Here is an 11,591-nt window from a genome sequence, read left to right as displayed (position 1 = left end):
TATTTAATTATCCCACTTCTTCTATTAATTAAATAAATCTTTATTTATTTAATTAATTCATTAGCCCTTTCTACCCATGACACATGTCATTCATCTCTTAATTCATACACTACCTACCTCTTTCATTATTTTATTATTTCTTCTACCTACCCTCTAATCATAGCCGACCTCCTTTTTACACCTCTCAATCTTATCCCTCCATTTCATATTGTGTCTTCTATTTAAGGAGATGCCTTCTTCATTATCAAACCCTAATCGACAATTTGGAGGACTTGACTACACTACGATCCTACTTGCAACCACATTCCGTTCTTTGTTGAGCTCTTGTGCACATAAAATCTGAGAGCAAATATATCAAGCAAGATCAATGGAGATAGGAAGAATGGAGATCAAAACCCTATTGGACATGTGATGGTATAATCTTTGTGATTTCATGTGATTTGCATTGTCTTAGGTAATCTTCATATGTTATGGTGGATCTTTGTTGATTGTTAGGCTAGGGTTTTGTGGTTGAATTCATTTAGCCTTTCAATATTGTTATTATTGTTATCCATTTTCACCATATACAGAAATAAAATGCACAATGAGTCTCCTTGGAGACTCAACAAGGCTCCTACATCTTCCATTAAAAACATCATCATTGCGAAATTTCCAAATCAACCATAGAATTTCAAGAGAGAGAATAGACCAAAAAAGATTAGCTATACCCTTGCACCTCTTAATATGACCCAAGACAACCTCCTCATAAGAGATAGACAACATATCAAATTTAATACCAAATAGAGACCAGACTTCTTTTGCAAAGTGATAGTTAAAGAATAAGTGAAATACAGTTTCAGGTACTCGACAAGTTTTACATAGGAAATAGACACCATCATTATCTTTCAAGGGGAGTTTATTCTGAAGTAGCTGCCAACCAAAATATTTCTTTTTAGGCTCCAAGTGACCACTCCAAAACTTACCCAATGACTTAGACCACTAGCCTCTATTCCAACCCAAGGTCCAGGTATGATTCAAATGTTCAATCAAAAGATTAGAATTCACCAAAGTGTCATAAATTGTTTTAGCTTTGAGCCAGGGGAGGGGGGAGCCATCAATCCAATTGAAGGACAAAGGAGAGGACACATAAAAGGTAAGAGGGGAGTACTAGTAGAGGAGAGATAAATCCTCTCTCAAAACATAGTAGATTCCAAAATGGGAGGGGGGCAACTTGAAAGTACAGGAAATAACATCCCAAGAGATCAGGGTCCCATTAGAGAAAATATCCTCAAAGTTCCTGATGCTGTAGTTAAACCATTTCAAAGTAGAGCAACCTTGCAGAGTAGCAAGCAACTTATCCTTGTGCAAGGTATTCCACCATATAGATCTATTTGTTGCAATCTAACCCACTGAGATACAACATTCTGTATTAGTCAAGAATTGGCTAATAGCTTCCCATGCTTTCCTTAATGATTTGAATACCTTAGACCCATAAGGGGAGACAACAAATTTACTTGAGAGGAGGTCCTTGATTGGCAATTTCTTCCACCTTTTAGCATACTTGGGGACAAACATTTGAATATTATTTCTAATAAGGACCTTCCACAGTTCATTCCCTTCAAGAGCCATGTAGATCCATTTTGTTGCAAGAGAAATCATTGACATTTAAGATCCTTAAGGCCCACGACTCCCCTAGATTTACTCATCACACACCAACCCCATTTAACAACATGAGATTTTCTGTTACCCTTGCCATCAGACCATAGGTAATTTCTAATTTTCTTCATAATATGGTTGAATTAATAATTGCAAAAGACCCATGTAGAGGAAAGATAAATGTTGAAGGACGACAATATTTTTTGACATACTTGATATCTGCCTACTAATGATAGGAAGTTCCTATTCCACTTGGTAAGCTTCTTATCTATCTTTCTCCTAACCCATTCCTACATCTCCTTTAAGTTGGGTGAGATAGAAAACGAGATGCCACGGTACCTGACAATTTGATTGGACCCTTCCCACTTTAGAAAAACTTTGGAAACCATCTCGGAGGCTCATTCTCCCAACCAAGAATGCATGATTTGTGGAGAGCTATTTTACTACCCGAGGCTTGGCAGAAGATTTCAATATTTTTAAGTAATGCCCCCACATTCTCTTCTTCTAAAGACAACAAAATTGTTGTATCATCTGCAAATTGCACATTCACCGCCTCTTCTTGATTAGGGAGCTTTATACCTCTGACTCTAGGTGTGAGATTATTAGTCTTCAACAGGTAGTTCAAAGCATCCACAAAAAGGACAAATAGAGAAGGAGCAAGTGGGAACCCCTACCTAATGGATCTAGACAGAGGGAAGCAAACTGATCTAAGACCATTTACCTCCACCATGGCATTGGCATCATTCAACAAGGTATTCACCATCCGACAAAATGACTCACGAAAACCTAGACTCAATGTTGTCGTAGGATTTCTCGAAGTCAATTAGTAACATGGTCCCCTTCTGACCATTCTTCTTGGCCCAATTGAGCGATTCCCAGCATGTAATCAAATTTTCTAGGATGAATCTCCCTTTAACAAAACTAGTATGTGTGGGACTGACAATCTTAGGAATAATATCTTCAATCCGAGTAGCAATAACTTTGGCAAGGATCTTATATGACAAATTAAGCAATGTAATAGGTCTCTAGTTTTTTAGCAGTGTTTTATCCCTCTCCTTTGGAAGTAGTTTTATAAGCCCTTGGTTAATTTATTTGCATAGAGTGCCAGTGTCAATATCTTCATTATAAAGGCTAAGTAAATCCTTTGAGATCCATCAAATATTCCTTTTATAGAACTCAACAGGAAAACCATCTGGACCTGGTGATATATCATTACTTAAGGACCGTATAACCTTCTCTATCTCCTCTTTGTATAGCGGTCTACCAACCTTAGAACCATCCTCCTCATCCAACCTCTTAGGAACAAGTTTATTGATGAGGCACCTATCCTTCTTATGAACCTCACCCCCAGACTCAACAGTGAATAGGCCTTGGTAGAATTGAGTAAAACATTGTAGAACATCCTTAGGTTCAGAGAACCTCCTATCTCCCTCCTATATGCATTGGATCTTCTCTTTAGCTTCCTTCATCCTGAGCATCTGAAAGAAAAACTTGGAACTCCTATCACCAACCTCCAGCTAGTTAAGCCTGGCCCTAGACCTCATTCCCTTTATCTTTTTATTTTTGCATCCTCGTAAGTACTGTTTTAGTACCTATCCGATTTTGTGAAAGCTGCTCACTCTCTGGGTTATTTTGGAGCTCAAATTCAACCCTACATAGTTCCTTGTGTCATTGTAGCTCATCTCTCCTTCTGTCTTTTGCAAGATTTTCCCCATCCGCTTGACATAGATTCCTCTAACTCCTAACACATTGATTCCATTTATCCACACAAGAGACTAGGGAAGTATTGTGCTTGTTAAACATCCTAATATATCCAATAGCACACCTAACATCTATATCCTCCAACAGTGTCACATTTAGCAAGAAAGAACTATTGGATTTTGGTGAGGAGTCCATAGAGCCAACCAGCCCAAGTGAGATAATTATGGGGTGATGGTCTGAAATAGTGTATGGGCTGACAACATATTTCTCACCACTAGCCTCTTTTTGGATCTCAATTTTTTTTTTATTATAGTAGAATTTGTCTAATCTGTAGTATACCCTCCTATTTAGTTGTTGGCAATTGCACCATGTGAACTAAATGGATTTGAGCTCTTCCTTCCTCCCTGCTATTAGATCCATAAGTCTCAACTTGTGAGCCATCCTCTCCCAGTGTAGTCTTTCAACCCCTTTACATTCAAATTTAGAACCCCCTTTTTTGTTCTGAGGATGCTCAATCATATTAAAATCACCCCCAAAAAACCACGGGATATCTTCAAGAGAAGATATCTAATTCCATAACTCCACCCTCTCCATATAGTCATTTGGAGCATAAATTAAACAAATACCAAACTCTACCTCCTCAACTTTGATGATCACCCATACTGCTCTTGCACAAGGAGATTTCCCCCACCTGAGGACCTTATTGACCCATCTCAGACTAAGGAGGATTGTAGTACCCCCTTTTCCCTTAGAATGATTAGTATAGAAACACCTAGCATCCATCCAGATATATTTGAGACCAATCTCAAGAGTGAAACCAACCGACTTTAGTTCTTGAAGCATCAGACAATCTACATCCTTATGCATGTTAAGAAATCTCTTAACAATGTATTTTCGGTTAGGGGCTTCCAAGCCCCTAATATTCCATGAGATGGATTTAATCATTATTGAAAAATCTAATTGGATGAGTCTAGGGGGGGGTTTAAACCCATCAAAGCATTTAGGCCACTCCTCTTTATTGTTGACGTTACTAGCATCAAAGGCAACCACAAAGTTTGGTCTGCCCCTTTTCTTCCTACTTTCAAATAGTTGTTCAGGACCCATTGATTCCTTTCTCTTACTAGGTTCCTTGGGATTTTTGGGAGATCTTTTCCTCCTCATCTTTTGAGACTTGATATAAGAAAATTCAAGCATTTTATTATATGAGCCAAGCACAAAACTGGGGTTGTAGTGTCGTAAATTGTATAGCTTTGCTAGGGTGGTACAATTTCACACTTAAGTTAGCACCCACCTTAGTGTGTTTTGCATCTTGAATTTCCAATTTCCCTTTAAGAATTTAATTAATTAATTTAATTAAATGTAAAGTCATGTTTCATCACTTTAAATGTTATAAATTTGGGCCCTTTATCTTAAGCATGTCCCTTTCCATTTTATTCCTCCAATAAATCATTTAATCATAAACCCTAATTATGTCTAATTTCGACCTTTAAGGCCCGATTTTGCATATCAAAACATCTCGAAATCAGTTGTAACTTTTGGATTCGCTCTAATATCATCATATCTAATGACCCCGATAATTTGGTGAAAAGTTGGTCTGACTGTGGCGGGAATGCACATGGTCCTCGACTTTTTTCCTGAAATTTCGGGACCATAATCCTATGATATAATAATTCTTAACCCCAAAAGATTGGCAGGAAATTCAAATCCTAGGTCAGCCTAAACATGAAATTAAGATCTAGGGTTTCATACTTAAGAGCTCTCTTTCTTCATTTGAAGGGGTCTTCTTCTACAAATAAAAAAAAATAGGTTTTTGGAGCATGAAGAGTCTTCTTTGTAGCAAAAGAGTAGATATTTGAATTATTTAACAACATTCAACATTCATCCATCAAACATTCATCAAGCATCATTTCATCAATTGGGGGCTTTTTGAGATATAGAAGAACAATAGGAGATCATTGACTGATGATTGGCTTGTACCTCTCCCTTGGGGTTGGGTATGGTTTCATGTTGTTTTCATGTCTTTGCATAAGCTTTATTTTGATTAATATTCATACTTATCACTTTGCATCAGGGATTTAGAGCATTTACTTTGTGAATTATAAGCAATTAGGGTTTACTCTTTAGGGTTTCTCTAGATTGTTTGCTTTCATTTTAGGATCTTGCACACACACAAGGTTCTTGCACACACATTTTTAGTACATTATCAGCTATTTGTGGAGGAGGAAATCACCAACACATGGGTTTTACTAAGGAAAAACCCTATATAGCCACCCAAAACCCTATTTTGCAGCTTCAGATACAGGTCTGGATCCGAGTGTCGCTGGAAGTTGCGAGACCAGAGGAGCACATAAAGATAGTTTTTGGGTGAAGATTTCATCATAAACCCTTAGGATAGGGGCATGCCACCGTGGTCCTACTTAGGAAAGGGGCGTGGTGCCTTGTACCTACCCTCTATCAGTAGGATTTGGTAGAACAATGTCTTGCAGGCTTCAAAATCTATCTTGTTAGTTGTAGCTCTAGACTTGCAGAATCAGGATAGTGGCATGGCACCCTGGTCCCAAAAATTTCTACTCAGATTTTAGACATAGTTGCACCTTTGATTTTTCCTCCTAATCCATAATTTTTAGAAGTATATCAATTTTCCTTCGATCTGCATTTCCAGATTAGGGTTTGCTTGCTTACTTGCATCCTAGGTTAGATTGCATTTTTGAATTATTCCTCTCTCTCATTTACAACAAAGAAATAAAAAACCTAAGAGGTGATCCTTGGCTCTCTCTTCCATACAAGAAGTAGCTCGAAGTGTGTCACCTCCCTAGGCTCTTTCATTTTTTGTGAGTATCTATGAGAGTGGGATTAGGGTTTCTATACTCAGTCTCACTTTTTCTCCTACACAGGGGGTAGTCGGGAAGGTAATAATATCCTTACAAACCATAGTATTCTCACCCCTACAACCAACTACTTGTCCTTCATCATTTGTGGAGTTGGGGTTACTAGGGGTGGGGACACCATCCCCATCAAGGTCACCAATCATAGACCTAAGAGTGTCCATGACAGATTGCGACCCCTTAGTATCCACATAGGTGTCTAGAGAGGTTTTGATAGGTTTTAATATATTTCCATTTTCCATCCCTTGAGTATCACAATTGTTAGTATCACCACCCAAGGGTTCACCATTTACCCTTGTATCAGGCCCACAAGATGTATGGGCACCCTGGTCTATACTAGAAATCCTGCTAGAGATGGGGACCTCATCTCTATCAAACCCAACTCCACCCTCAATGGAGGACTGGGGAGTAACAAAATCCAACTCAACCTTCTATGAAGCAATAGCCGATTCTAACTATTTCCTAGCATTTTCCACCCTTTCCAATTTTTCAAGAATAATCTGTTGTGCATTTTGTGTTCTCGGTCTCATTAGGGGGTCCAAGGATTCATTCTCCTTAAATAGTGAAGAATGAGGGGGGTTTGCAACATCATTAGCCTCTTTGAGAGCATGTTTGTACTTCATAATACTCTTTGCTACAGAGGGGGCAACATTTAGCCCTGAAGCATTGTCCACAACATACATAATCTCAATACTAGGCTCAGAAATAGATGAGGGAAATGACTGACCAGGAGGACTCTGTGGGGGGTCCGTTAAGATCGTATCAAAAATAGGGTTAAGAATAGATTAGGGCATGGGTTTCTTGGGCAGACAGATGGGTTCACGAGAGGCTTTAGGCTGGGGGGCATGTTTAGCAACTAATGGGAAATTCTTTGTAAAGTGGCCACCCTTTTTGTAGATAAAACATGCATTAATATCTCCAAGATATTCCAACTAGCAACTAAAAGAAAGTTCATCAACCTGGATCTCAAGCTCTTCAGGAAATTAGGCTTCGAGTTTAAAGGCAATCAAAGCTCTCACATCCAAGTGTGGAAGGAGGGTTGAGGAAGAGTCGACCTTCAGAACTTTACCTAGAGGCTCAATCATTTTATCAACACAATTCCATAGAAACGAAGGAATATTTTTTATATTTATCCACCTCAGGCTGGATAAAGCCATGACTTCATCGTAACAAAATTCTGGAGCCCACTTGATAATTCTGAAACTAGCATTCCCAATACCCCAAAATTGCCTATCTAGGGCTTTCTTTTGACACACAAAATCATTAAAGAAAATCAAGAAAAGACCACATTAAATCACTTGACAATATGAAAACTACAACCCTAGCTTTTTGCCCCAAATTTCATGGAACCAATTATTCATGAATTGTCTAGAAGGAACCTTATCTACATCAAGAGCAGAAAGGAACACAACAACTCTCTAAGTCTACATATCTCTTTAGAAATTGCATAAGACATGGAAGAGTTCAATTTAATGATGCATTTTCTAGCAGGAGGAACCTTACCTTCTTCTTGGATGAGATGGGGCGCAACATCTTTGTAGTCTTCAAATTGATCCTCTTCCGGAAAGTCGATCTTCTTACCCTCAAGTACCTGCTGAAAAGACCTCTGCATCTTCTCAGCGCTTGTCGTCGCCTGGGCTTCCTGGCTAAATTGTGTGTTATCTTCCCTATTAACTCCATTAATATCAACCTCCATCTGAATATGATGGCGATAAACAAATGCAGGGGCTCCCCAACAGAGAGCAGGAGCCCTTGTACGCGATTCAAACGTGCAACCAGGGACAGTTTCAAGAAGCGTGCCCTAGTTGCAGACCCTCTTGCAATAAATTATTATTCACTAAGGGTATATTGGGAAAATGATTTATAATATTTAATTCTCATTATTGTTTTTATACATTCAAAAGGAGTGATGGGTTCTATTAGCAACAGTAAAAGTTGGTTGTGAACACAATTATTTACTATTGTTTTCCCCAGTTATGTACATATAGAATAAGATATTCAATGAATTAGGAAGTAGAAAAATAAGTGATCTTTGGGATTCTCTAAGTGGGTGATTGTAAGAGGCAAAACGTGTCTCTTGATATTCTGTCATTTATTACATTTAATGTAATGTTTATCTTGCAAGAATGGGTGGACAAGTTGGAGGAAAAGTATAGGAGCCCAAATTGGTGTCTTTTTGAGTTTCATGGAGGAATTCCAAGGGTTGTGGTCATGAGGAATATAGAGGCTTCTTTGGAAATGTATTTATTGGTGGTTTCAAAGCTCTTTCCATTCTATAAATTCAACCTTTTGGGTGTAGAATTATGAGTGAAATAGTTGAATGTAGAGTTTTTCCATATGAACAAAGATAGGTGGGAGGCATAAGGAGGTTTTTGACATGTACATAGGTGCTACTATGTTGGAGGAAAAGAGGAGAATGGAAGTGATTGTATTATAATCACATTTATTGTTGATAATACAAGCTTTGCCTCTCTTGATGGAGTTTTCCCTGCAAGGCTTTCTCCACGTAAATCCTATTTTTTTGATAATAAAGAAGCCAAAACAAGGGGGCTGACCCAAAATACACAACAAGCCTCAGAGAGAGCATAACCAACACCAGAGTTGACAAACGATAGTCAACCAATCCCTATCTTAATCATCAAAAATAAAAACCACATGTAGCTATAGAATAACCCAAGATTGGTAACAATCTTGTCCATATAGCAACTTAAACAACAAATAATAAAAAAGAAACTAACCTTAAACCATCTATCCTTAGAGATGACCATATTGTTCATACTATAAAAACAAAAGAAAGTAGCAAGAGTCTTGGCAAGCCTCATATGGATGATAAAGAAATTAAACTTAACAGGGATCCAGCCGATTGTGAAACTAAAACTATAACAAAAAAGGAAAGCATCCACCATTAATCATTTTTTCTAGCTCCCATGTGCTGGGAGAGCATAAGCCCAGTCCAATCTCCACTAGGAACTCAAACAGTTCCTTCGTGGTGTCACCTTCTAGCCCACCTTGTTTCACTTTATCCTGGTGCAGTAGGCACATTGAAGTGGTCGAGGAGTGCATGACTTTAATGGCAAATTTTGCAATTTTGCTAATATGTGAATCCAAATAGTCCAGCTTCTTCTTCACTCCATTCAGGTCCTCATAGACAACATTACGACCCACACAATGCACCACCTCCTCCTTCTCTCCACCTTCAGCAACAGTCTGACCGCCCTCAGACTTTCTCCCATCCTCCTCAGAGACATGCGGGGGGGAAGTGGCAAAAGAAGGGGAGGTGTTATTATTATCATCCTTAACAGTCTCAGAGTCAGGGGCATTGGTATCTAGCTTGGAAGACTCTGATCCCTCCATGGCCTCCAAATCATCCTCAACCTTATCACTTTCTACCTTCTTAGAATCTACCTCACACTCATTGACATAGTTCTTCCTCACAACAATTTATTTCATATGGGGTTTGCCAGAAAATCTATTAGACCTTCGTGGGGTCACATCATCCTCCACGTCAGACTCAACTAATAGGATCTTAGGTTCTTTCCTAGGTTTCTTGGAGGTAGGTTTCGTAGTAGAAGGATTGCTTTTGTTTTTCTCCCCAATTTTGGGGGAAATGAGAGGTGCGTGGTTAGGGGATTGGCAAGGCATAATAGGATTTTTTGAGGTCTTTTTATTACCTTTTTTAGAACCAGCAGGGGGGCCTTGGAGGGAGGGAGCAGGTTGAACAGAGATGGGTTTCAGTGGACACAGGGCCCTGTGGAAATTGTAGACCCAAAACATCAAACCCTGGTGGAGGATGGTGAAATTGCTTTCTTGACTCGTGCAATGACAAAATTCTTTAATAGTAGACTCTAAGGCATGCAGTAAAAAGAACAAAAAGGAAATAGTATCATGGTTGCAAAAATGATTGAGCAACGGGAAATGGTAATAATAGAAAATACCATACCTTCCCTCAAGGGTAAATTATTTCATAATAATTTTACACACCTGGTCCCACAGGTAAGGTAGGCATTCTCTGTTGAAACCCCCATACATCTTAACAAGTTCCTCTCCTTTTTTGTAGAATCTATTCATACTGATCTCATCCGTGACCCTGCTGGTTTTCTTCCACTTCCTTCCCTCAGTTGAAAGATGCGTAGCTTGGGTGATGACATCTTCATTGATTTCAAATGAAATATCCCCCATAACTCCTTTCCTATCATTCCAGCTACTGAAAAACTGCATGGAGAGGTTTTTGTCAAACCTGGTCATGGCTTCCATGAATGGGATAATGCCCCCTTCCTTATTACATGCAAATACATGGGTCATTGCGGAAGTAGTCGTCAATAATGTCCGACTCAACCTAGACTAAATCCCCCCCAATAACAGCTTCCTCTAGAGTGAAGTTGGTAAGCAATGCGGAACTAGAAATGGTTTTGTAGAGGGAAAAACCAGAGTGAAAGATAAGAATAATTGACAAAAAGTTAGCCAAAGTGTGGTGAGAGCTGCAATAATTATCTTTTATGGTGTTTCCCAAGGCATGCATCCGCCATCTCTGGTAAGCATGTGAAAGGACACCTCTTAATTCATCCACCATCTTGCAATGATCTTTATTATGGGGAAATCTTAAGTTCTAGTTATAGAAATAAATGATGTACTTGCTATGGTCTATCAATTTAATGATTAAAAGTTGATGATGCAATCCTTCGGTAACATAATTATTGGTGGCTAGACACGTCATCACCGGACCAGTGCGGTGGAGAAAATGGGGACCACTGAAAGACACCTTGGCATAGGCCACCCAATTTAAATTTGAATTTCCCTCCTGCAACTTGACATCACAGACGGGCCAAAACGTCCACCCGTAAAAAAGGACATAGCAAGTCTTTGGCTAGTAGAGAATTTTTTTTCTCTCCTGATTAGGGATTTCTGTCTATCAGAAAGTGAATCTAGGTGTCTCCAACACCTCATACCTTTCATCTCAAGGCCCACCACAACTAGAGAGTCCGCCACCGAATTTCCCTCTCTATAAATGTGTTGAATTTGAAATTCCTCAAGCCAGACTATCATAGACCACATGTCCTTGAGTATGTTGCTAATCATCCAGCTAATCCCTGAAACTCCTTTAGCCACCTCAATAATCAACTTAGAGTCCCCTTCAATGATCAGTCTTTTAGCATTAATATCGAGAGACAATTTAAGCTCCCAGAAGAGTGCTAGGGATTCAACCATGTTATTCGAGGTAGAGCCAAAATTCCCCACATAGGCCAGAATTAGGTTGCCCAAGCTATCCCTTATAATTCCACCTCCCACCACCACTCCACTATGAGTGGTGCCATCAAAGTTAAGTTTGAGCCATGAGGGGGGCGGGGCCGACCATCTAGTGTTAAGCCTCTC

Source organism: Cryptomeria japonica, chromosome 11 (genome assembly GCF_030272615.1).
Source record: "Cryptomeria japonica chromosome 11, Sugi_1.0, whole genome shotgun sequence".
Taxonomy (NCBI): Eukaryota; Viridiplantae; Streptophyta; class Pinopsida; order Cupressales; family Cupressaceae; genus Cryptomeria; species Cryptomeria japonica.
This window is presented reverse-complemented; position numbering follows the sequence as displayed.